This window comes from Paroedura picta, chromosome 10, assembly GCF_049243985.1.
Source record: "Paroedura picta isolate Pp20150507F chromosome 10, Ppicta_v3.0, whole genome shotgun sequence".
Taxonomy (NCBI): Eukaryota; Metazoa; Chordata; class Lepidosauria; order Squamata; family Gekkonidae; genus Paroedura; species Paroedura picta.
Genome location: NC_135378.1, coordinates 59,348,294 through 59,372,997, shown reverse-complemented (window position 1 = coordinate 59,372,997; position 24,704 = coordinate 59,348,294). Strand labels below are relative to the sequence as shown.

Here is a 24,704-nt window from a genome sequence, read left to right as displayed (position 1 = left end):
GGCAGTTTAAGGTGGCTTTGGGCTGCAACTCACAGCCAGATCAAGTGGGGTGGGCGGGGGCTGGGCAGCTCATTAGCAGGGCCTGGACAGAGCTCCTTAGTAGGCAGTCAGCAGGCCCAGCCTAGCAGGCCAAGAGGCCCTCCACCATGACCTTTTGCCCAGGGCCCTCTCCCCCTACCTGCTGCTGGCTCCAGGCAATGAGGCATCTGGGAGCAAAGAGGCTAGAGTCCAGGGACGGCGGGCGGGAGCTGCAGGGACAGGGCCAATCAGGGCAAAGCTGGCTGCACCCTGATTGGGCCTATTCTAACTTGGACAGCCAGATATGTCTCACCCTCTAGGCTTTTTGATAAATATATAGAGGAACAACAATGGATAAGGATGTCACTGCCGTCTTGCCCCCCTCCCAGGCCTGGCTTGGATTAGAGCCTCCAGTGGCCACCATCAATGGCCTGGCCAGGCCATGTTCATGTGCACAGAGAAGAGTTGGGTCTTCCAGACCTGGCTTCTCCCCCACCTACAATGTCCCAACAGGAACAGAAAATGTTCTATTTGGCACTGTGGAGCTTCACAGAGCTGTGGAGCCAAACAGGGCATTTCTTTTTACTTCCACAAATCTGGGATTGCATTGTCATAGAAACTCACCTTAGTGCAAAGAACCCCCTCCCCACACACACACACACATCACAGAGAAGCACAGCAGAACCTTTACACCCCCACTGGCACGTGTAAACACTGGCCACGTGTAAAAAACACGTGTAAAAATATCTTCCCCCATTTGTACATGAGTAGCAGCGGGGCATACTGCCCCACCATAAGAAAAGAGTGGTGGCCCAGCCTGGCCACTTTCATGCATAATAGGTCATTGTCTTAAGCTGGGAACTGCCATCTGAACCTTCCTTTCTCATTTTGTCTTCTCAGTCTCTTCATATGGCCTTCCATGGAGACACATCTACAGGTCTTTCCATACATGCAATGTCCTCATACTACCTCTCACATAATACCGGATTAGCTGGGAATGGACTCTTTAGATTTTGCTTCTTTCTGTTCTTTCGATTGCAACCTAAATGTGAATTGGATGTTCTTCAAGAAATGTAAGTTTACCTATTTTGCAATATACTTCTTGGGAGATTTATATTCCACACTCAGTAAAATGTCTATGACTGGACAAAACTCTGCTGTATTAACCAAATATTCAAATAGTTCTACCCTTTGGGGTTATTGTTGTATAGGTTCAAAATGTATCCAGTACATAATGACTGGTAGTAGGCAGACATAGGCTCTGTGGTTTAACAGATTGAAAATTTTAAAAATTATGCCATTTTTACAGTCAGCAAGCCATTCCATAATTGGTGAGTGTAGATTGTATTACAATGGAATCCAGTGCAATTGCTGTGCTCTCAACGTCTAAGAGTCATATCTTGTATGGCATTTTTCGCTACATTTTCGCTACAAGGTTCAGTCTCAAGGTTCAGCCTGCTACATCAGTAGGGGAGAGATACTCAGGCTCAGTTCTGTGTTTTACATTAATTTGTAAAACCTAATTCCAAAATATTGAAATTGTTTTGTTTTCACAGATGTTTATGTTAAATATATTACCATTTAACAGTAGGGTCAGGCAATCTTAATATTCCCAATGTGGCTATTCAATGAGTCAAACTCAAATCTGTTATCTGGTGACACCATGATGTTTCTAATTTTTTCTTTAATAATCAGTGAAATAGGAATCCCAGCAACAATTCCTGAAATGGTCACTTATCTGAGTGCATATCTGTTCTGAGACTGAATAGCTCATCACTTAGGAATCCTACTTATTTAATTTGGAAATGAAAATGTCATTTTATAATACCTTGAAAAATACAGTTGTGTTAGAGCCCGATTCTTATTCATGTTTACTCAGAAGTAGGTGCCATGTGTTCAGTAGGGCTTATTTCCAAATCATAAAATGACTGGGTTTCAGATTAAGAATAAGAGAAGATGCTTAGGCCAAGAGATGTCTTGAGAGTGGAATTCTTCTCAAAACAAGGCTTTGACAGACAGACGTGTACCAATTAAATGCAGCCATTACGAACAGGATTATAAACAGAACTCACAAGTTTTTGAAACTTAATTGTTTTTTTTTTGCAAGATATCCATCAGGTAGATAGTTATGTGAGTGGAACCTTATGACAACAATGTTCTGCTGTTAGCAGTGGAATTAGAACACGTACAATTACAATATCAAGTTTACATTGTCAAATCTAAATACAAGTTAATGGTTAAGGGTTCCATAAACATTTCTTTTATACCATATATTTTGTCCTGACCTTTCTACTTTATTCTATACTTGGCCAAATGCCTGATATCCATTCTGATATGGATAGGCAAATTTTCCTCATGGGGCCAACTACATCTATTTAGGAGTCTGCAAACATTAGGTAATTTTCAGGCTTGCATAAAAATGTAAAATTCTCAAATTAAAAATTAGAGGCTGAAAAAAAGCTAGGCTGTGCAACAGAGTGAAGTGGGTGAGAATGAAGGGGAACTCTTATGAACTCTGGGACTGCACCAGAATTATCTCAGCCCTAGTAGGTGGCAGACATCTTTCCCCCTTGTCAGCGGAGAGAGAGGCCACAAAGCCGCAGAGGAGGCAGTTGCTGTCTTCGACACCTCTTCAGGCAACAATGAGGCAGTAAGCCTCTAAGAGTGGAAAGGAGTCTCCATTTTTGGCACCTCCTCAGGGAGAAAAAAGGCCATGAAGTGGCCAGAGTGAGCTGTTGAAAATGAGGTGAGCCACTGTTCTCTCTCCCTCTCTACAATGACCATGGACTGCTTGTTGCCCACATGCCACAATCCCGCTGGAGCCTTTCCCATCAACCTGAGGCCTCCTCACTGAGATGCAGGAGAATGGCTGGTGGGGGAAATTAGTAGGTTTGGTCAAAGACTTCTAGCTGGAATGGGCGGGGAACACCCTGCTGCACTGGCACCAAGTGTCCCTCAGCCACCTCTGACTTCTTTCTGCTTTGTTTATTGTGGCGGAAGCACCGGAGCAGAGAAGTTTGGTGAGGAGGGACCTGCCATGCTCCCTCCCCCCTGCCTGCTGTTTCTCTCTCATGGACTGAGGAAGGAAATGTTTGATGTTTTCACATTCTCATGCGAGAATTTGATTCTCACTACTTTTAAATGTCTTATGCATGCACATTAAAAAAAATGATGAAGAAAAACATCACTGGGGAGCATTAGCTGGAGTTAGAAGGAGAATGACCAGCCGGAGAAGGCAGCAGGGAAGAAAGCTAAAGGAGCTGGTGCCAGTGGGAGAGGGAAAAAATGAGACTTACCCTCCCACATGAGTCCCTGCAAGTTCCCATCTTGTCCTTGTGAAATACTTCAAGCTGCTTTAGATTTTAAAAGAAAGCAGTGTCAAAGCAAATGTCTACTATCCATGGTTATGGAACTGAAAAGATATATGCTGTCCCTGTATCTGGAGGACATCCACTGTCTCATCAATGAAATACATTTTCTTTTTATATACTTAATGTACAGCGGGAAGAAACACATGCCATCCTTCCTCCTTATCACTTCTGTGGAACATCTGCTATAGCTCATCATTTAATGTTTAAAAAGCACCATACCAAATCATTGTAGAACTTATTCTGAAGCTCACTACTTTCTTAGAAAACTTTATCTAGTACTTGTACGTTATAATTACCCCTGATGTGGCAATCACACTAGGTACCAAATAATAACACTAAGTAAAACGGTAGGATGTAGTTGAAACCATTTCTATATCATTGGTTATGCAGTTCTTCAAGCAGTCCTACTTTTAAAGCAGCAAATTATATATTTTTAATTATAGCAGTTAAGTGTAATTACTCTACCTCTTAGGAGTCTTTATTATTACTTTTAAAGTTTAAGACAGGTCCCGTTGAGAATAATTACCACAACAATGATTTAGGGCATATTTTTGATCTTGTTACAAATTCAATAAAATCTGCACAGAATGATCTTTCCCATGTTAAATAACTTATTCATGTAGCTTTCTTATTAAAGTACTGCATCAAGTATAGGATTATGCAAAGCTCTGGCTATTATTTTGTGAATATTTCCACCTGAATGTAAAGACTGCACCTTTGACTATAAGAAAAATCAGGGCTAGGTTTATTTGTTGTTGTTATTGTCACAAGTATGGATTTTCTGGCTAATTCACATTAGATGTATGCAAAAAGCAAAAACAAAACAAAACAAAACAAAACCTTAGTGGTATTTACGGGGTTCAGATATACTGAATCCCCCAAATATTGGTATTTCCTGGTGTTCCCAAATCCCAATACTGGTGTGGTATTCAGATTCAGTAAGTATTCAGGAATCCCAATTTTGTTTTGCTCCAATATACCTAATAGGAATCATTACAGTTAATGGTATCCATGGGATATAACGGAAAATTCACCTGGGGCTTAGGGGGACTGGTTTTTGGTTTTGTTTTGTTTTTTTGAGGTAGAAGGACCAAATTTGCAATATAAGCGTTAGTGTTTCTCTTCAAGGAAACCCCACAAACCCCAAAAATATTGGACCAGGGGATCCAATTCTATGGTACTTCAAGATTGGAAGGGATTATTATATACATGAAGGCTTTACATTGGACCATTAGAATCTCAATTATTAGTACAAATTATAGATCATGCCCCTATTACAGTAGAGATTGATTTGAAATAGACTAGTCCAAGATACATGTGATGATTTAAAAAGTTTTATTGACAGGGGACAATAGCAAACAGAATCATGCCACATAAAATTTGTGAGCAAGGACTAGCATGTCTTGGGTGTGAGGCTTCTCCTGGCAGCCCTGAGTCCCAGAAGTCTAGCAGGAGGGTCATTTTTGTGTCTCCCACAGCCCTTCCCTCCAGAATGCAGCTTGCTCCCTTTCCATGTCCTCTGAGTTGAAAGAGGCCAAGGCAACTTACTGGCAGCAGGTTATGCTGTGAGGCTGCCTCCTCTTCCACCCAGCAAATTTCTGAAACCAGCAGGAAGGTGGAGGTGGAGAGCTGACCTTATTAGCACTTCCTGGCTGAGGGCTCCCTCCTGATTGGGGCTAAACTACCAGGGCAGGCCATTCCTAGCTAAGGGCCATCTCCTATTTAGAAAATATTTCCACGGAGTGAGGGGGCAAACTGTTACAGAGTAAGTTGTCTGCATGCAATTTGAGCTGATTGGCTCTCATTGGCATAGTGTAATTTGAACTGATTGGCTTTCACTGGCAGAGTACTCTCTCCAAAAAGTAGCGGCACACCCCCAGGTATGGGCCAACGAGGTAGATAGTGAATTGTCTGCATGCAATTTGAACTGATTGGTGTTGGTTGGCACACCTCCAGGGAAGGGCCAATCAAGTAGGGAGTGAGCTGTCAACCTGAGCTTTGTTATGTTTTGTGATGATAGTATAGTGGTGATAAAATGGATTGGTTATAACAATTGAAGGAAGGGTCATTTCATGATCATGAGGAGTTGAAGGAAATCCTTTTGTGTTTGTTTGTCTAATGCACTGTATCGTGTAAAGCAGTGGTCCCCAACCTTTCTGAGGTTGGGGACCGGCAGGGCATTGGGGCGCGGCCCGCGGCCCACCCACGGGCCACGCCCATGCATTGGCCGCGCCCGCGGGCCACGCCCGCACATTGGACCGCGTCCGCGAGCCGCGCCCGCGCATCGGGCCGCACCCGCGGGCTGTGCCCCCGCATCGGGCGGCGCCCGCAAGCCACGCCCGCACATCGGGCCGTGTCCGCGAGCCGCGCCCGCATGGGCGCGGCCCGGCCCCGATTCCTTCTCCCCGCCCTCCCGCAGTAAGAAGCTTCCCGGGCTGCAAGCTTGCGGCCTGGGAAGTTTTTTACTGCGGGGGGGGGGCGGGGAGAGGGAGCCGCGGCCCGGCGCCATGGCCTTCGCGGCCCGGCACCGGGCCGCGGCCCGCAGGTTGGGGACCCCTGGTGTAAAGTAAATTTTGTATAGTTATGTGCATTTTTATGCATAACCCCCTTTCTTTTTTATATCCCTCCTGTATTTCTATTATATTCTTATTTCTCTTTCCAAAATAAAAAACAAAATTTCACAACAAACTAAGTTGGGAACCTTTGCTGTTTTCAGAAACCAAGGTCATTAAAACAGAAGTTGGATTTCTTTATTGGGCTTTTGCTGGGTTGCACAGGTGAAGCTCTATAACATGGTGCAGTGCAGTATAGTATAGTATAGTGTAGTGTAGTGATTAAAAGCAGTGGGCTCTAATCTGGAAAACTGAGTTTGATTCCCCACTGTTCCATGTGAAGCCTGCTGGGTGATTAGGGGCCTGCCACACTTCTCTCAGAACTTTCTCTGCCTCACCTTTTTCACAAGGTGACTGTTGTAGAAGGGAAGGTAAACCACCTTAAGATTCCTTAAGGTTGATATGTGTGGGACATAAAAACCTACTCTTCCCTGTCTTCCAACAAATGCACTATGTGGAAATTTCCCTTGAAAGCTAAACTATGCATTAGAGCCTTGAAAACCATGTGCATTCTCAAAGCTCAGTTCTCAGTTTAGAAATGTTAAAGGATAACAAACCATTCTACAACATATTGTTGTTTTTCCTCATGTGTTGTTATTGGTTGTGTTAGTTCTGTCAAGACATGACCAAGGTAATGTTCTACTTTCTCTTTTTATTCATTAAATGAAGCAGTTATTCTTGTGTGGTTTACTGTGTACTGTATATTCAGAGACAGGAGAATATCCTAAGCTAGATACAGTGAAAACATGAAACTCTGAAAACTCAGTCATTGTTTGATCCAGTGACATTAGTAAGAAATATATATTGTATAGTACCTTATAAGTGTTAAATATGATATATTATGGATTTAAGATGAATTGGAGCACAATACTATTTCAAAAACTTATATATCAGAAATGACAGAAAATAAATGAGGAAAACCCTTGTTCTAATTTAAGAGTGTCAGACAATCCTAGAAATAACAAGATGTGATAAATCTGGGTTGATTATCTTTCACTTTTTTGCCAATGGAAAAAAGGACTAAAATAGAAGAAATTGTGAAAAATTATGGTGCATATATGCAGAACAAGGCTGAGAATCAAAAAGCCTCACTTCCTAAAATGTTCATAGCTCTTAGTTATAGGGATTTAATTTAAACTTCAATAGAAATATGTATCCTAGGGCAAAGAACGTGGAAGAAAATTACAAAGTCACTTTCTGTACTTAACATTTTATATTACCCAATTTGATTCCATCTGAGCAGAGGGATATAGCTGAAATGAATAATTGCTTTTGTAAACTATGGAATTTGGAATACTATAGTAACTTTTACTGCTTGGAATCATCCATAACTCATGTTTTAAAAGCTTTTTTTTTAAGGAATTGCGGCAAACTCTTGAACAGTTGGATTAAACAGATTATAAAGACCAGCCGTATAATGCTGATCAACCACCGAGCTCTACTATAGCCAAGAACAAATATGTTTTGATTCAGTGTATCTGCAGAAAGCTCCATAACCAGTTCCAAGCAGCCTAGTCAGGTTCATTAAAAATATTGCCATCTGTAACTATCAGATGATCAGGTTTTGGAACGCCTTCAAGGTTTTGTTCACACCTTGACTATGGCAGCATGGATGATGTTCTGGAATGTTTTACTTAAATATTTTTTCATCTCTGATGTAGCTCAAAGTTCATACCAAGACAGTCTTCTTCTGGATATTTGCCTGGCTGTCCCTGCCAGTGTCTTTTCTGTCATTCTGAGGGACTCTAATTACTTTTTTGCTTAAATTAATTACCTTTTTTAATGGTACTTCCCCATTGGTTGTTGAATTCTGCTATGTTCAGCTTTCAATGTTCTCCCTTTCAATAGGAGAATTCCCAGAAGGACTAAAAGAGATAGTAGTACACCCATTGCTCAAAAAACCATCCTTGGATCCACAGGAGCTTAACAACTACTGCCCTATCTCATATCTTGCATTTCTAGGGAAGTTGGTTGAAAAGGCTGCTGGATCGAAGTGGGTCAGCGCTGCTGGTACTATTAGACATGTCATCAGCATTTGACACAGTCGATCATGAGCTCTTAGCTTACTGCCTCACCAATGCTGGGATATGGGGGACAGCCTTCAAATGGCTGATCTCCTTCCTCCAGAATCATGGACAGTGGGTAGAATTGGAGAGAGAGAGTATCTATTCGTTACCAGCTCACATATGGAGTCCCACAAGGAGCAGTCCTCTCTCCTATCCCATTTAATATCTTCACGTGCCCTCTTGTTCAGCTGGTTTGGGCTGGATTGCCATCAACATGCAGATGACACCCTGCTCTTCCTCCTGATGGATGACTGCCTTGACTGTCCCCCCAGAAGAATTAGCCAGCTGCCTGAAAGCAGTGACAAAATGGCTCAAGAAGAGTCATCTGAAGCTCAACCCTGCAAAGATGGAGGTCCTATGGGCTGGGTAGGAAGGGACAATGTGAGGAAGCACGGCTGCCCATCCTGGATGGTGTGCAGTTCTTAGTGACTCACTCCATCAGGAACCTAGGTTTGATCCTGGATGCTTCCCTTACAATGGAAGCTCAGGTAAGAAAGGTAGTGCAGGTGGCATTTTACCACCTCCATCAAGCCAAGCTATTAGTGCCCTACATGGCTGCAGAACACCTAGCCACAGAGATCCATATGGACTTCTGCAACTCTTGCTACTCTTTCTACGCAGGTCTACCCTTATCCTTGATATAGAAAGTACAACTGGTACAGAATGAGGCTGTGAGGGTCATCACTAGATCACCTTGGAGGACCCATATCCAGGACCCTGGTGCTACGACAACTGCACTGGTTATCAATCTGTTTCTGGATCAAGTTCAAGGTTTAAGGCTATTAGTTTTAAAGCTATATGTGGCTTGGGTCCTGCCTATCTGAGGGACCACCTGTCAGTCTATGCTCCCTGTAGAGCACTCTGCTCTGTGGATATGAACCTACTGGTTGTCCCTGCCTCCTGGGACATCCATCTGGCCTTGGCCCCAGTCTGGTGGAATGAGCTCCCAGAAGAGCGAATGACCTTGATGAAGCTGTCAAGGTTCTCCAGGGCCTGCAAATCAGAGCTCTCCTGCCTGGCATTTGGTTGAGGCCAGGGAGAGGATGCCCAGGGGCTTTACGCACCGGGATCTTTGTAGCAAATTGGTCACTGAATGAAAAATCGCCATTTAAAATAGTGGAATTCGTCGTTATGCATACCTGCCTTTGTAGTGGAATCCAGTTGCGTTTTGTAGCGTTTCCCACAGGCTTCCGGTCTCGGCAGAAATCGCTAGAAAGGAAGCGCTATTGCCAAGCTCGTCCCGCCCCTGGCCGTCAAGCAGCCAATGGGCAGCCGTTAGCATGCTCCCAAACAGCCCCTTTCCCTTTAAGAAAGGTTTTTTAAAAAAACAAACAGACCCATTGCAACGAATCTGTGTAGATTCGTTGCAACGGAGAGACCCATCCAGCTGCCTAATGTGTTTGAGCTGTCGTTTGATCGTTGCCACGCTTCCTCCGAGTGAAAAAAAAAAAATCCCCCCCCCCTCTCACGGGCCCGATTTTCGGCTGAATGAATGTGTAAAAATTAAAGGGAAAATACATCAGCAAACGGGCTTTTCTGTGGTTTGTGCATAGTGACTAAAGGGGAGGGACTGAAGCCAGGGAAGCCTCTAAACAGAAAGAGGCTCGCTGGTGCATTTATCCCCGCTCGCTCGGATAAAAAAAAATGGCGATCACTTCGCCGGAAGATCAGAGAAGAGAGCCAGGGGGAGGGACTTTGTAGAAACCGCAACAATGTTAACGCACAGGTCTTTTTCGCTAGTGTTGCGGATTGGTTGCAGGAGTGTATCGCTTTCCAGAGGGTGAATCCACTTTTGGGGATTTCCCTGAAAGCGCTACAAGGAAGCGCTTTTTGCAGATTGGTTTCAGGTGTGTGGCAGATTGTCGACGACATTGTGCAAAACAGCAAATCAGTAGCGTTTTCAATTGGCAACCATTGTGCTATTTTGAAGGCGTGCAAAAAGCCCCCCAGAGTTATGATCTTGGGGTCCTGCCTGGTACACTTATGCAGTTATAGAAGATTGCAACCAGATAGCTACCTATGACAACTATGGTGTATGCAAATATGGCTAGGATGATGGAGTTGGGGAATGTTTGTATATTTTTTAATTTTTCCGCCATCTTGTTTTATTGTGTTGTTTAGGTTAGATGTGTTGTATTTTAATTGATATGTTTTCATGTTCTACTGTTTTAATGTGAACCGGCTTGAGCTGGTACCTAGTACTGGTAGAGGTGGGATATAAATCTTAAAATAAATAAATAATTCCCATGCTTGCTGCTGCAGGAGAATCAGACTCAAACATATTTTAGACAAGGATGCACTAAAGCAAAAGAGAAAATGGTGGATAGGAGTAAAGTTCAGGGGTTCCCTAGGTATTTCTGAATCTAATTTGTTGTTCTATGCTAGCTTTTGTTTTAAAAAGTTAAAGCAATTAAATGTCATGTACAAACCATGCATTATAAATAATTGCACAAATCTCATGCATAAATATAGAATTGTTATCAAAATATCAAATGATAATGCACTGCACTTATAACAGTAGATAACACAACATATCCAAATCTATACAGTGTTATTCCAGTCTAACCCCACTGATTGTATTGGATTTAGTACAATCCTATGCATAGTTACTCCAGTCTATTATACAACATCAATTTAGTGGTGTGCACACAGCTGTGTAATCTCTAGATTGGCGATTCTATAAAGAATGAGAAGATTTTTACTTCTTGAGTAAACATAAACCAACCCACATGCTGTATCTTTAAAAACTATTGAAGATTTGTGTAGGAGGGACAATTTTGTAGGTCCTTGCATGTCATACCTTAGACATTTATGAGACAGTGAGGTTGTAACCTGTGTGTGCAAAGAGAAAGACAGAGAGAGAGAGAGAGAATTTATTGTGGGTGTTATACAAAGTGATTGTGGTTTTGTAAGAACCTTGGCAGCTAGCCATTTTGATTTGTGCGGTGTCAGCTGTTAGACAAATTCCCATTTCAATGGACAATATATGAATCATGATATGAAATACACCATCCAAATGATATGTAGTATAGGACAAAAGTTTGTTTCCTAGCACACTAGTCCGGCATCTCCTATTTCTACCAGCCCTGAAGGAAAAAGGCTCTCATGTTAAACAGGAAATCATACAGAATAACAAGAACAGGCCTTCATGATCTTTTCCAGGCTCTTCTAGTTTTGGGGCCAGGTTCCAGAAGTAGGGATGGACGTGAAACAAACCATGAAGCGGAATTCATGATGAATTTTCCTTGTTCATAATTTGCAAACTACAGTTCATGAAGGGTCTACTGTTATGAACTTCTATGAACTTTTAAAGCAAACTGTGGATGTTTGTGGATAGAGCAGAAACCAAGACTATGAGTCCCATTAAACCCTTGCTTCACACTGCTCATAAAAGGCACAAAAACAGCTGAGCAGCAGGAAACTACTACTTCATTCTTTCTGCAAACCTCCTGCTTCAGTTCTGTTCATGGTTCAGCCACAAATCAACACAAACTGCATTTTTCCCTGTTCATGCCCATCCCATGGGACAATCTCTTTTTTTAAGTGTCATGAAAATATGAGTAGATTTACAACTGTAAATATACGATACATTTCTATTAAATGATAAAAGGCTAGAATATCAACTGAAGCAGTTAAAACAGATCTGCTTAAGAAACTACAGATTTACAAACCACTTACCTACAAGTGTGTGGACAGCAGTTCTAGTGACTTCTATGAATATTTCCAGAAAAGTACATGTAGCATTATAGTTATTAGATATTCTTCTTTAGCATTCCTCTACTTCTAAAACTCTTGAGATTGACATTGCCTGTTGATTAACAGGTGGGCATTTTGGGCCGAAAGAGGATTTTTTGCTTAAATAAGGTCACAGCTTTTATTCCTCCAGCAAGAGAGTTGGCATAGCATAGGAGAGTAAGCCTGAACTTTCAATCAGCTGACTTCAAAAACCCAGCCTCCAGAAGCACCCTGGGGAGTCCACACTGGTTCCTAGCTGGGAACATGGAACCCCTTGCTTGCTGGAACCCCCCCCCCCTTTGGGAAGTGGCTTACCTGAGGCTCCAAATGGGGTATAGGCCTAATTTGCTTCACCCCAGGCAACCTGGCAAGCGAGCCCACCTTCCAGGTGGGTTGGCATCTGCTCCCATATGTGCTGTCTCATATGTAGGCCCCTAAACTGGGAAGTCTGATGCACAGATCAGACTCCCTCCCCCCAAGCAGGCTCCATCCCATGGAAAAACCACCAGTTCTGATGAATTGTAGCAACCAGGCCTACAACCCGGGCCAACAATAAAACATTAATGTGAAGCAACCAACATTATGGTGTTGAATTATGGTGCTGGAGACAAATGCTGCGAATACTATGGACAGCCAAAGTTACCAACAAGAGGAGCAAACTATGTCTTTTGAAGGGAAGATATTACGGCTAAAGCTCACTTACTTTGGACATATCATTAATCAAACTCACTAGAAAAATCATTAATGCTCGGCATGGTTTGTGGCAAAAGTAAACATGGTCACCAAAGGATCCACTGTTTCGGCATGATCAAAGCCGATACAGGGATAACCATGAACCAACTAAAAGAAGCAGTCAGAGATAGGAGCACATGGTGAAGACTTTCCTACAGAATCGCCGAGGGTCGGACACGACTGAACAGATAGCATCATCATCATCAACCAACATAACAGAATGGATGGGAAGGAAGCTGTTTGTAGTGGCAGCTCAGGAGAAAGAGACCAGGCCCATGCACATGGCACCTTTTAAGGCACTGCGGGCCCTTGCTTCCCCCTCCCCATCTTGCATGATGCATTATCATGCTGTGCCCCACAGGGGCCTTCCAGCGAGCATACCAGCCCATCACATCCTGCACCAGGGCCTTCTCCTCTGCTGCATCAATGGCTGTGATTTATTATTCTGGAGACCTGTTGACCTTTGCAAGAAAATTCAGTCGATGTGTCTTCTGTTTCAGTATTCCAGCAGTTCCTTCATTTCCATTTAGCTTTTGTTGCTCTAGTCGACAGGACTTTGGTTTTACCCCATAGCACATTGGTACAGGCCAGGTCTGGAGAAAGAACAAATCAAGAGGCACCTGATTCAGTGGAATTAAAGGCTGAAAATCTGAAATGCAAATGGAATGAAATACAAAGCTGAAAAGCTGTAACAATTAATATAGTCAGTATCCTAATCTGTAAATTATCAATGTCTTAATTTTCTAATTTTGTTTCAATAACTTCTACAAAGTATGTGTTCAATCTTTGTTATTTTATATATTAATTATTGGAAGGTATTTTTCGTTTTATTTTTTTAAAGAATACTTACATCATTTTGCATGATACAGTTTAATCTGTTTGCAGAACTATCCTAAGTTTTCTGGTGTGTACCTTATATTTCTAAGTGAACAGATTCAGCTCCAGCATAATTTTTTTTCCAACCCAGAGCCTGTCATCGTCTCCCACAGATTGCTTCAATATAACAGCTTGTACTGTTTGCAGGAATTACCATCCAACAAGAACAAGGCAATTTATATGAATACACATTTGGCCCAGGTGCATCCACTGTGTGATAATTGAAGGACACATTCAATGTGAAATCTCGTCAATTTCAAAACCTGAAGTGGTTTCAGGACTTGCACCTGCCTCTGATTTACTATCTCTATTTTGTGGAAGGGTATTTCAAAACATTTGTCTACAATTAAAAATGTTTTCCTATCTCCTTTTAACTGTAAACAAGATGTCAGGTGTTCTGTGTACCACAAGCAAGCCACACTAGCCTGAACTCCACATTTGGTTATGAGGCAGTGTATGTTTTCAGGCCATCACAATTCCATAGAGGGGGATTACAAGAGGTGTTAGTGCCTGGTCATTGTTTAATGAAAAGCCCTTATTTCCTCCCCCCCCCCTCCTCCACAAACAATAGACAAGAAGCTTTAAGCACAGCAGTTACTATCAGAAAGAACCCATGCAGCATAACACCAAGGCTCCCATTTCTTTAACATCTGCATTGTTCAAAAGTTTGTTTGACTTTTGGGGCCATCAAGTCACAACTGATATAAGGCAGCCCCATGGGTTTTTCCACCAAGAGATATGAAGAGGTGGTTTGCCATTGCCTGCCTCTGTGTCATAATCCTGGCATTTGTTGTTGGTCTCTCATCCAAATGCTATCCAAGGCCAACACTGCTTAGTTTCTCAGCTGTGATGAGATCAGGCCAGCCTGGACTATCAGGATAGGGCACTACAGCTGTTTTAAAATCACTGCAGACCTTGTCAGGGTGAAGGCAACTTAAGCTGGACTATGTTGGACACTGTGTTGTATTGCTTACAAGTGTGCTGAGTCCCTTGCTCAAGTTTAAGGAAGGAATGTGCTTCCAGCTAGGAGTATATCAAGAAAACAAAGCTAACTGTGAGAAATTTAAGATGCAATGGAATGGTTTGTATTTACCGTTATGTTCCCCTGACTTTTGTTCCTCTAGGACAGCTAAGGCAGTTGAGTTTCATTGTTCCCTGAGTAGCTCATGAATATTTCAGTTCCAAATGGCTGAATGTTGTTTTTATTAGCCTATTTAAATAGCAGCATCAGTATGTTTTCTCGCATGTGGCTGAGAGGGGGAATATTTGTGGCATGAGCCAATAAACCAAAAAGAAATACATAGTATGTGGCTCAATATAAATGTAACAAATGATTGCTTTTTAGAGTTTCACACCATAGTGCATTGTATCTCAAGCTTGACTCACTGCATCATTTAATTTAAAAGCTGCCATTTCAAACAGATACTCATTCCTTGGGATAGCAGTCCTTTAGATTCCTTTCTGTCCCCCACAAAGATACCACACTATGAGTCAAAGCAATTCTGAATTACCTTCTAACTTCTCTGTGTTTTGCAGAGTCTTTTTATTTCTCCTTTAACTGTGTCTTTTGTTATCTGTTGGCATTATCCCCCAGACAGCGAAGTCCATGGCACTGATTAATTTAGCTAGTGGGTTGGCATGGAATGCTCAGTTGTTCAAAGAATGGTACCAACAAGTTTCTGTGAGGCTAGAGAAAGTTGTTAGATTGGCTATCCTTAAACATTCCTCTTGAGCAAGCTGCCTGTACTGCATCATACCACTGGTCCATCAGAGACTCCAAGGTCTCAGAGATATTTTGTATTGCCTATTACCTTATCCTTGTAACTGGAGATGCTGAAGATTTGTCCTCCAGCCTTCTGCATGTAAAGAAAATGGTCTACTACTAAACCATAGTGTCTCCCCATAGGGATGGTAAGGAAGAAGTGAGTAAAGCTCTCTTTTATTTCAGTATAACCCAGATCTTAGTGCCACAATTGATTAATAGACTTTTTACTTTGTCAATTGACCACTTAGTTACTGTATTTGTTTGTCATTCCCTCAGAGTTCAAAACTTAAGCCGGCTACACTTTCAGTACAGGAATCAGAGACAGTGGTAGATTTCCTTCAGAAACTGGCCCACTGAGCCAGGTTAAGATGGATTCTTTGTTTTATAAAAATCCAAACATACAATACCTTAAGTCAATAGTCACAAGCAAGTATACTTGGACTGCTATTCAGGTCTATTAAATGGGGCTTAATCCCAGGAAAGTGTTTTTAGGATTTTGCCATAACTGTTCATTGGGAATAATCATTAAAAAAATTCAGGAAAGCATTTTTATAAATTATAGCAACCTTAATCCTTGGTCTTCTTAATCTCTATTTGGAGATTTAAAGCAATGCTGCAGATGATTTAAAAATAGGCCTATCTGTAAAGAAAAAAAGGAAATAGTGTGGCACAAAACCTTCTACTACTAGTATGTTTATGTTTGGATGTTTAATTCAACCATCTGATCGAGGTCACACTCCTACTGCGCAGTCAAATTTGGGAAAAGTTTGCATAGCAAAGCAAATGTTTGTAGGAAAGAAGAATCAAAAGCCAAAGATTGTCTCTTCCACTGGGTAGAACAGCTTCACAGGATGAACTTTGGGTCTGGCCCTGAATTATTCAGTTTCGGCACTGACATCCAGTCTGAATAATGTGATCAAGCAAAATGAGGTGAACTTTCCAGGGAGTGGTTCTAAGCAATGTTGCTCTCAAGTAGTGACATGATCCAGAAGTTGGAGATTAAGTAGTTTTCTTCTCTCCAAAGATAGCCTCGCTGCATGTAGAATTCTTTCTGGGCAAGCAGAATGTAATTAGCTCTTGATGGATTACCTAGGTTGCTATACTGACCTTGATCATATTAGATTCAAAGAAATGAGACCACTTGTGTGTTGAATTGATGGTGGGGGTGGGGAATTCTGTTCTACAAAACTGCACAATATTCAGACAAAGAGGGGTGTTTTTTTTGGGGGGGGTATATATTTCCCACTTCTCTTTCTGGTTTTATTATTTTGTATTATGCACTGGCCTGAGGGACTTCATGTACTTAGCCACTGAGAATCATCTGTCTGAAAATGAGAAATAAAATTCTCAGCATCTTTGTTACAGAGAATGAAAATCATGCAGATTTTAATATGTGCATGCATAAACTAATTCTTTACGAAAAGAGCCTTAAGCCATAGATGGAATGGTGGTGGGGGGGGGGGGTGAAAAGAGCATCAATGGAATATTGTTACTGGCAATCAAATCAGATGTCTCTGAAGGGTGTCCAGTCATGTGCATTGGAAGGAACACCGCTCTTTCCTTATTTCCTTGGCTGGCACAAGCTGCAGTCTGCTGATTTGCAGATAATTAAGGATTGCATGATGAAGGCAACAGGCATATTATTTGATAGAAAGGCTGAGATGAAGGTGCCAGCTAAGTCTAGAAGATTCTGTAATTTGATGTGACTGCTGTCAGGAACACAGACTCACTGAAATTTGATCTACTGGCTACCACCAGAGTAGCTGGTGAAGTGAAAAATGTACATGCCGGGTTTAGATGGGTTTACTGAAATCTCTCATTGTATATATTCATACATCGCTCCAGGGCTAAGAAATACAATATTAACCTTCTGTATACCAGAGCTGACAATTTATATTTGATGAAAGATGTAAGCTTACAACAGCTTTATCTATTTTGGAAGCTGAGTTCCTAAAAAAGAGGAAAAAACGAGCCAGCTGTCAGAATACTATCCTTTCTATCTATGGTTTTGATTTATTGGTATTCTACTCACTGTAAAGAGAGTGAACATAAACGATAGCCATCTGGTGATCAAACTGATAACTTTGTTCAGGAGATTTGCTGTTTGAGAGGGAAAAAAATACCTCATGGTCTTTATTAACTTTGTCTGTGTGCTTTGAGGAAGAGTGTACAGCTACATATTTAAAAAGTCTTTTTAAAAAAGAACATCCATAACAAAAATGTGCCATTTTAGAGACTAGAATATTCTCCCTGATGCTTTTCAGTGGAACCTATTCCCATGTAATTCTACTTTAGGCTGTGATCCCTGGTGTACTTACCTGAAAGTAAGCTCCACTGAAAAACAGAGCTTACATGACGTCTGTCAGGACCCACTTGCCCTTTGATGCCTTGCTACTGTCAGCTGTTGTTACGTCCTGCCCTGAAAGTAGTGAGAGGTCTCAGAATGGGAGATGAAAGATTAATTTACCTTTGCCTCCTCCCCAGCTGGGTCCCAGTTGCCATGTGACTCCAGGCCCCTTCTATATGCCCTGCTCCTTCCCCCACCACCATCGTAGATGGGTTGTTTACATCTGGAAGCCTTGTTAGGTGAAACTTGTCTTCCTGTTCTTTTCCCTACCACCATCGTAGATGGGTTGTTTACTTCTGGAAGCCTTGTAAGGTGAAGCCTGTCTTCCTGTTCCTTCCCCCACTACCATCATAGATGGGTTGTTTACTTCTGGAAGCCTTGTTAGGTGAAGCCTGTCTTCCTGTTCCTTCCCCCACCACCATCGTAGATGGGTTGTTTATTTCTGGAAGCCTTGTAAGGTGAAGCCTATCTTCCTGCTCCTGTTGCCCTGGGCCAGCAACAGCATGGGTGGGGATGAATGCACTTATCCCGGTTGCTGGTAGCCATGTGTGGCTTCAATGGCACTGAATGTTACATATAATATATAAGTGGTATGAAAATTCCATAAAAGAAATAAATTATATTTGTGTGCTTCTTACTCAAACTCTTTTGTGGGTTCTTCCCACATGAATGGAAGGACGAGACTTACCGCGGCCTCCTGCTGGCCCTGGTCACGTGGAGAGGCCGGGCGTAGGCTATTTAAGGCCGAAGCCAAAGCGTCCTGACCTCTCCGCGTCGCAGCCATTCAGACAGCTTGCTGTCTGACGAGCTGCTGATTAGCCTTGAGGTCAATGTGTATTTGTTAAAATGCATATAATACACAGCAAAATGGATGAGAATTTATTTGTTATAGTTTGGAAAACAAAATCAACCCAAATGCTGATTTATACATGATATGTGTGAGAGAAGATTTGTTTTTAAAATGGCAGTTTTTATAGCTTTATATTTCAGCTATCCTTTTGATGTTACTGTTTCTAATGCCACACAAACACTATAACTCTTTCTCTTTCTAAAAATGCCTTCTGAATAAGTGCTATTATCCTGTTCCCTATTACCTTTACAAACTTGTCCTCCTGTCTCAAAGAGTTAGAAGAATGATAAAAGTGTGTGAATCTTCGTAACCACTTCAGGCATGCCATTCCACAAAGTGGGAATCACAAGAGAGAATGCACATGAATAGGCAACTATTGAACTAGCCCTCTTGTGAGGTTGTGCCTTCAGAAACGTTTGCAGTCACATCTACTAATTTCACATCAATCATCACATGGCCATAATGCAGTTTACTGATCCCAGATAGGCCAATTACTATAAAAAGGAATGGATAAATGGAAACACGCAAAAAAAAAAAAAAAAGGTAGAAAAGCATTTCAATATCCCTAGAATGCCGATGTTTACAGTATACAGATATTATTGTTTTGATGTGCTGTTCTGCTCTGACTACATCGTTTTCCTGTTCTGTCATTCTGTGTTGTACATTTTTGATACATCATGTTTGATACTTTTTTGCATCGTTTCTAATTTTCTAATCTAAGTCCTGTTGCATTTGTTATTAGATGTCTCAAGTTATTTGATTACATTGTTTTATACAATGTAATCTACTTTGAGTCTCAGTGACAAAGTAAATACAAATGAAATAAATATATATGTTGACATTGTGATGTGAGTTGCTGAACTATTTAAAGAGGGATAGGTCTTTTATAATCCAAGATGTCACCAGCCAAATGTGACCGTCTGCTGGTCTTCAGTCCTGCCCGGGATATAAGAAAGCATGTTTTGCTATAGTAAATGATGGTTGGGCTTAAGGCAGCCAACTTCCAGATGGTCCTGCAGATCTCCCAGAATTACAACTGGTCTCCAGACTACAGAGATCTGCTTGCCTGGAGAAAAGGGCTGTTTTAGAGGGTGGGCTATAAGCATTATACCCCACTGAGGTCCCTCCCCTCCCCAGGCTTCACCCCAAGATCTCCAAGAATCCCACAGCTTGGAGCTGGCAACCCTAGTTTTAACTGGATGGTTAACCCTAGTTTGGTTCCGTGTTTTTAGAGGTTCACAAGTCTGCACTAGTGCGGTTTGATTATCCATAGTTACTAGAGAATAATTATTATAAAGAAACATTAATTTCTTGTCATGGGGCTTGTTTTCTTGCTGCTTGAGGGAAGCAGGATTTTGTTGCTTGAGGGAAAAGGAGAAAGGATATAAAACGTATGCAAACAGGGCATTACCTCCTGTGACTGAATGTTTTTCTCCTTCAGTGTTGCTAGATTTTTGCCAGCTGACAAATAGGCCCTTAGAGCATATGCTTTGCATACAGAATGTCTCAAGTTCAGTTCTCAACATCTTTCTTTAAAGAAATCTGCTAACAGATGTAGTCATGAGTTGCCAAGGAGGCACTAGCAGTGTGATGATCAAATACCGATTTAGATGGTGGACCAATAATTTGAAGAAATAAAGCAGATTCATATGTTTGCTTTGTCAATAGACCAGCCCAATTGGTCTGGGATATGGCTTTGTGATAGCATTTATTTCAAGTAAGGTATGGATCACTGAGTGGCTTGAACCATTTGATCTTTTGTGTTTCAAACAGCTCTATGAATAGCAGGAATCAACTATTTAAGCTGACTCCCCACCCATTACTAACTTAGCTGCTGGCTGGTCCAGACCAAAACCTGCCATTTATCTACCCAGGGTGGAGATTTACCAGCCTTCAACCCAAATTTCTCATTCCTGAAGAACTGAGGAGTGGGACAAAAATGTTCTGCATAGCATGTAGATTGACTCTTAGGCCAAACTAGATGACATGTATTCTTGAGTTCACCGAAAAAGAACACGTTAGCATTTTGTATGGTGAATTCCCATGGGATTGCCCCTGCATTGTTTTGGATTGGGAAAATGGCCTAGGAACAAGTAGGATGCATCCCCTCTCACACCACAGTGGTCCAGACCAGAAACAGGCATGTGCAGCACTGATAAAAAGTGAGCTGTGCTGTGCATTTTTTAAATGACTTTTGCTCCCTGATATTATTTTTAACAGTCCTGGAACTCCATCTTGGAAGACATCTTGAAGTTTTCTAGAACATTATTTGAATTAGTTATTTCAAATAATCTCACATTACATATTCTAATTACTGTCCTGAAGAGGGGAAATAACATGCTCAATCTTGTCAGATCTTGGAATCTAAGCAGGGTTGGCCTTGATTAGCATTTGGATAAGAGACCTTCATGGAAAACTAAGGTCATGACATGGAGGCAGGCAATAGCAAAGCACTTCTGAATCTCTCTTGCCTGGCTGCTAGACAATCCTACAATTATAGGATCTACTGGCTACACTATATGCACACCATATGATACATAAATAATAATAATAAATCAGACCTAAATTTTCAACCATTTATTTAGAAGCAGAATGTTTTCAGAAACCAATAATAATTCTTTAAAGGATAGGGTTAATTTGGGGTAAGGTAAACCAACTGATATGTTTCACAGAAATACTATAGTAGCCAGCAGATTTAACAGGCAGTTCATTAAACAGCATTGCTTAATTGCCCTTCTTAGGTAAGCCACTGAAGCAGTTGAATCCCAATAAGACCCCAGGACATGGGAAAGTAGGAAAGTATGGCCTTTAAAATGGCAAGAAGCTTGGCCAGATGGAGTCACTGAAATCAACCCTTGCTTAAACTGACAAGTGCAAACGTAGCATGAAGATTAGAGTAATGAACTCCACAGGTCTGAGTTTCCATTGGAAAGGACAGTTCTGTGCAGTTTTCATGATGTGCTTGAGTACCTGTTATGAGGGTGAATCCTGACTATTTCTTTTGTCTTAGAAGTGCTAAATCTCATTTCAAAATATAGATCTTGAAAGTACACACTGGGTATTTAGTATTTTCTTCATTGTCTAGTGTTTTATTTATCTAGTATTTTAAAGAGTGAGCTCCTGGCCTATAGGCATAAGGAGTTGATACAGTACAAGCTTAAATAAGTAGAGGTGCAAACAAGTAGGGGTGCGCATAATGAAATTCCTAATCATCTGGTTCATTACCATGATTTTCCAGCATAGTAATATAAATCTAAGGTATTATGACAAGCCCCTCCCAGAAAAATCTGTTTCTCCCTCCTTTTAGGTGCTGCTAACTGGCCTACAGTATATGTTCGTGTTTTTCTTTGATTTACTGAGCAATGATATTTCTTTCTTCCAATCTGGTCCTTGCAAGGGTGGAGCCCAGGTCATTCCAGCCAATTATTGCCCATAGTGAATAATGAAAATGTAATTAATATGACTGGGGACAGGTTGTTCAGTGTCCACAGAAACCTTCCCCTTGGCCCAAATTGCTTGAAACTAAGGGGTTAAACGGTAATGACTGGGGAAGGCACTGGCAAACCACCCCGTATTGAGTCTGCCATGAAAACGCTAGAGGCCTCACCCCAAGGGTCAGACATGACTCGGTGCTTGCACAGGGGATACCTTTACCTTTACCTTTAAGGGGTTATTTGGATAACGGGCTCTCCAGTTATGCTGCAATAGTGTCGTCATTTTGTTGAAAAATAAGCACTCCAGCCCCCCTGAAATGGTAGGAGATTATGGCAGAACAATGGAAAGGGATGGGAAAGTACGCAAAAGAATTTACTATCATTTTTCATGAGGAAACATGCAAGGAATATTTGGAAATGCGCACACACAAAGTCATTGTGAGGGTAAAAAAAACGCAGACAAGTTTTTTTTTAAAAAAAGAAAAACTGTGGCCAGCTGCTGCTTCACCATTATTTTACAAAATTTGAAACATGTCTCTTGAGGATGAAAAATGCAAGTATTGCAGTAGAACAAGTCACTGACAACATGCTATGACATCTGATACTTTACTATGTATAGAGTCTATGCATAGAGTAATTATTGCAAGTCTTACAATAATCCAATGACATGGATTCATTGCTTGTTCATGGACAGCCATTACCTTGTGAAACTTTTATCTTTTAGTGCACAGTGAAAACTTTGCCAACTTTTTGATTGCCAAGTATGAGAAATACTTTAAGATGGTCTTTTTAATCATTGAATGGAGCTGCCAAATTAACTATTAAATGAGTTCTATGTTTATTATTTTCACCAAGCAGCCTGTAGAAACCATTACAAAAACAGCACCATAATAATATCTAAAGTATTATGAAGTGTGGGGGATTGGCTAGCCACCAAAAATTGATTCAGAATATTATGTCATATTGATTCTCAATATCAGTTGACTTTTCATCTTAACTTACATCTTTGATACCTGTAGTTCAGAACCAGCATTTCAGTGGACTGCATGGGCAAGCACATTTATTTTTCAGGGAACTGCAGGTAATGGCAGTGAAAATAAGGGCACCATAGTCTATATGTATGCCATCCTACCTGATGCCTATCAAATGGCTCTTATGAGAGTTAATGCCATCACTGTATGTGCCAAGAAAGCCACCCAAAACTATCCTGGTGCCCACAGAGCCAGGAACATCCACCTGTCTTTGGGTGGATTATGAGGACCTGCATGCTACCTGGAAGATTGGGTGAAGCTGCAGCCAGATTCCAGAGGTTCTGACTGCTGCAGATGAGCGATAGGAATATGACCATAATCCCTGGGAAGGACTTCAGGCATGGGGTTAGCTTCTGGAATATCCCAGCCTGTCCATGTGGGTCGCAGTCAAGCAGGGAGCAGCTGGAGAGCCATTGACCGTTTATGCACTGGAGGTTTAATGCCGGGCTGCAGGCTGGAGTTTAAGTCATGGCAGGTTGCCCCACCTCTTCCTACACCCACATGGGGGAGCATTTGGCCTGGTGCACCTCATCCGCCTCCAATTTGTGGTCCTGCATGGGAGCTGGGACAGTGAAGTTCCCAGTGTGTAAATGGTCATTGCGAGTGTTGGGAAACCTTTGGAAGGGGCCAGCAGTGGATGGAGGGGTTGGGATAGCTGCTGGGCACCTGGAGGGGGTTCTTGCCATACCAAGGAATGCCGGTAAGGGCCAGTAGCCTACTAGGGGATCTCTCTGAGTCTCTGTAGCTTTTCAGCTTGCAGCAGAGGTGGTATGCAGGATAACATAGGGATGCCCTCAGCCTCATGGGCAGGCAGTGAGTGGGTGGTGATTAGGAAGCTCTCAGACATCCATGTACTTGTCCTTTGTCAGTATGTAGTGCTTTGTGTGGACTGTGTGCAGAGGGTGCCGATAGGACTGAGAAGTGATGCCCCCCTTCCCACCAGCAGTTGGCCAGGGCTTGTGATGGGAGTTTATCTCTTTAAGGGAGGTGTCCGGCAGAGAATGCTTTGCTCTGCCTCCTTGCTTCATGGTTCACATTGTTTCTTGCCTGCCCTGTCTATTATGCCACCTCATAACAATGCTGGAACAGAACACTGAGGTGGAATTGCTATGGATGCCACTGCAGCAGTTGACATCAACATTCTTTGGGCACTGTCCCCCCAATTTTGACCCCACATAACTATCTCCTAGGGGAAAAGGCTGACAGAGCCACAGGTGCATGTCAACTGGATGCTGCACCATTGGCGTGGCTCACCATTGGTTTACCCACTGATTCTTTCTGTCCTTCTCTGAGTTGTTGGCCTTTTATTTATTACTAGATTGTAAGCCCATTTTATATTAGAATAAAATGGGCGCTAGCTGCTGGGGACAGTGCTTGGTGGCTGGCAAGGGCGGGAGAAGACGGCAAAGGCTTCTGCGCGCCCGGGAACGGCGCAGGGCGGCTCGGCCGCCCTGCGCCCTCCCCAGGCGCCCAGAAGCCATTCTCCCCTCCCACCCCCCCAACAGCAAAGGCTTCTGAGCGCCCGGGAATGGCGCAGGGCAGCTCGGCTGCCCTGCGACGTTCCTGGGCGCGCAGAAGCCATTCTCCCCTCCCACCCCCCAACGGCAAAGGCTTCTGAGCGCCCGGGAACAGCGCAGGGCAGCTCAGCCACCCTGAGACGTTCCTGGGCGCGCAGAAGCCATTCTCCCCTCCCACCCATCCCCCAACGGCAAAGGCTTCTGAGTGCCCGGGAAAGGCGCAGGGCGGCTTGGCCACCCTGCGCCCTCCCCGGGCGCGCAGAAGCCATTCTCCCCTCCCACCCCCCCAACGGCAAAGGCTTCTGAGCGCCCGGGAACGGCGCAGGGCGGCTCGGGCACCCTGCGACTTT

The 24,704-nt window shown here is 42.5% G+C and overlaps 1 long non-coding RNA gene across 2 annotated transcripts in view; it reads left to right on the top strand.

Annotated features, from left to right (window-relative positions):
* LOC143819806 (uncharacterized) overlaps positions 1–24,704 on the top strand; it is a 286,700-nt gene that overhangs the window by 244,055 nt on the left and 17,941 nt on the right. Inside the window, exon 2 of one of the 2 annotated variants that reach the window (XR_013225098.1) lies at positions 919–1,091. The exons of the other annotated variant lie outside the window; for it this stretch is intronic. This is a non-coding gene — a long non-coding RNA (uncharacterized LOC143819806). The remainder of the gene's footprint in view (positions 1–918; positions 1,092–24,704) is intronic. 2 annotated transcript variants of the gene reach the window in all.